Source organism: Lactuca serriola, chromosome 8, assembly GCF_051521515.1.
Source record: "Lactuca serriola cultivar US96UC23 chromosome 8, Lser_US96UC23_V15, whole genome shotgun sequence".
In the NCBI taxonomy this organism is placed as follows: Eukaryota; Viridiplantae; Streptophyta; class Magnoliopsida; order Asterales; family Asteraceae; genus Lactuca; species Lactuca serriola.
The window spans coordinates 174,839,791-174,842,980 of NC_136415.1; positions in this window are offsets into that span (position 1 = coordinate 174,839,791).

Here is a 3,190-nt window from a genome sequence, read left to right on the forward strand (position 1 = left end):
TATGGGCCAAGTATATATGTTGGGTGTAGGGTAAGGCCAGATAATGGGATTGGTCCCAATGTAGCAAATTGGGCCATTAATGGGCCAATAGTTTGCTTAGGAAGCCTACCTAATGTTGGACCTTTTATAGTATGTTTTGGGCCCTAGTTATGGACCATTATGGGGTAGGGGTAAATTGGTAATTTTACCATGAGAGTGATTATGATATTGGGCTAAGTGATATTGTGATCTTGGTAGGTCAGGGAGCCCAAGAAGCAGCAATCGGAAAATTCCAGTTAGCAACCAGAGGGTTATCAGCAAAGTTCAGTGGTGTAGGTGAGTTTGCTACCAGTAGGAACGGGTCTACGTCCACAATGCCGACCCGTTTAGTTAGTAGTAGTTCCGGACAAAAGTCTGATGCAGTAGTTCAGTATGCTTGGTGTCTTTGTGATACATGCATGGTATGAGTTATGTGTTTCATACTATGGTCCGATGAAGTATGTAGTATATGTGTTCATATTATATGCTATGATTATGTTATGCTATGTTCAGTTAATTTCGGACCTCGGTCCGATGCAGTAGTTAGAGTGCTTGATGTCTTTGTGATTCAAGCATGTTTTGTGTTATGTGTCCCGGACTCTGTTCCAATGCAGTATGCAGTATATGTGTTCGTGCTAGTTGATACGTTATGCTATGCTATGTTCAGTCAGTTACGGACTTCGGTCCGATGCGGTTAGTTCCGGACTTTGGTCTGATGCAGGGGGCATGGTCCCAGTCAGTTCCGGACTTTGGTCCGATGCAGTTAGTTCCAGACTTCAGTCCAATGCAGCAAACAAGGTCCCAGTCAGTTCTGGACTTCGGTCCGATGCAGTTTCTGGACTTCGGTCCGATACAGAAGGTAAGGCCCTGGTCAGTTTCCAGACTTCGGTCCGATGCAGTTTCCAGACTTCGGTCCGATGTAGTGGGCAAGGCCCAGTATGTGCTTTATATGTTATTGTATGGTATTTGGTAGTTTGGGGGAAACTCACCAAGCTTCGTGCTTACGGTTTTCATTTTTGGTTTCAGGTATTTCCGGTAGCGGAGGGAAGAGCTCGGAGTGATCGCATGGCACACATCATTAATTAGTCAGCCTGGGATGTTTTACTCTGATAATGAAAATATGTTTTGGAAATTAATACTCTGAATTATGTTATGGTTTATGATATGGTTTTATGAATATGGTTTTAGTAAATGCTTAATGAAAATTTTTAGTCGTGATTTTCGGGACGTTACAGCTACCTACCGAAATCATTTAGATATCTTTTCTACAGACCTAGTGATAACATGGTGTTCGTAGTAAGGAGAGGGGTTTTCCACAAGAGGGAACTCATATGCCTAGAGGACAGTGGGAGGACAATTAATCTTGAAGAGATTCAAGAGTCAAGCGATGAAGGAACCTCTAACACTAGCGCTCAACCCGAGGAAGAAATTCATGTTGAACCAATTGACCAGTCATTGCCTCTTATGCGTTCCACCAGAGTTAGCGTCCCACCTGTCTTGTATGGTTTCCATACAACATCATAGGGTGATATGTTTATCAGTGATAGTAAATTGACGAATTTGGATAAACCCGCTAACTATAAGGAATCCAAGGCGGTCCCTGAGGTTGCCAAATGGAAAGAAGCAATGGACAGTGAGATCCAGTCCATGTATGACAATCAATTTTGGAACTTGGTTGACAATGTACCAGGTCGAAAGATAGTTCGGTGCAAGTGGATCTTAAAGAAGAAAAAAAACATGGATGGAAAGGTGTGCATGTTCAAGGCGTGACTGGTTGCAAAGGGATTTACTCAAAGCCCATGGGTTAGCTATGATGAGACCTTCTTACTAATGACAAAGATCAATTCTATTAGGGTTATGTTAGCCATCCTTGCATTTCATGATTATGAAATCTAGTATATGGATGTCAAAACCAGTTTCCTTAATGGGAAGTTGGCTGAAGTTGTTTATATGTGTCAGCCAGAAGCTTTTGTGGATGCTAAATACCCCAATAGAGTGTGCAAGCTTCAGAAATCCATTTATGTATTGAAGCAAGCATCTCGCAGATGGAATCTTTGCTTCGATGAGAAAACGAAAGAGTTTGGTTTCTATAGAAGTGAGGATGAATCCTGTGTGTATGTCAAAGCTATTGGGAGTATAGTTAGCTTTCTAGTTTTATATTTCGATGACATACTGCTCATAGGAAACAACGTTCGAACCTTACAGGAATTTAAGTCCTAACTTGAGAAATGTTTCACTATGAAGGATCTAGGGGAAGCTTCTTATATTCTAGGGATAAGGATCTTGAGAAATAGGAGTAAAAGACTAATTAGACTTAGTCAAAGTACTTACTTGGACAAGGTGTTAAAATGTTTTAGCATGGAGAATTCCAAGAAAGGGGAGTTACCGATCCAGAGCAATACCAAGCTGAGTAAGACAAAGAGTCCGAGTATCGATGTCGAGATAGCGGAATGAGTCGAGTGTCATATGTTTCCACCGTTGCCTCGATCATGTATGCTATGACATATACTCGCCCTGATGTGTCTATTTCCTTGAGCATGGTCAATCGATATCAAGGGAACCCGGGTAAAGCTCACTGGATAGCAGTTAAGAACATTCTTAAGTATCTACGAAGGACTAAGGAATGGGTCCTTGTACTTTGTGGAAGTGATAACTTCAGAGTGACAGGGTATAGTGACGCCAATTTTCAGACCGGCCGAGACAACTTTTGTTCTCAATCAGGCTGGGTGTTTACCCTTAATGGAGGAGCATTTACATGGAAAAGTTCCAACCAGGAGATCGTGGTTGATTCAACATGCGAATCAGAGTACATTACTGCGAGCAAAGCGTCAAAGGAAGCTATATGGATGAAGAACTTCATTGGAGACCTTGGAGTTGTGCTAGCCATAAAAGAGCCCATGGAAATCTTCTATGATAACGAAGGAGTGGTATCCTTAACCAAGGAACTGATAGATCATGGTAGATCCAGACATATTGGCAAAAATGTCATTTTATCAGACATTGTGTAAAAGGACTCGTCGTCATCAATAGGGTATCATCGGAAGAGAATCCTACAGATCCTCTCACAAAGGGTTTGAGTAGGATTAAGCACGTTCAGCATGCAAGGAGCATTAGTCTGAAGGACGATATTAGTTTTAGTGATTAGATTGATTTTAGAAACTTGTAACAATAT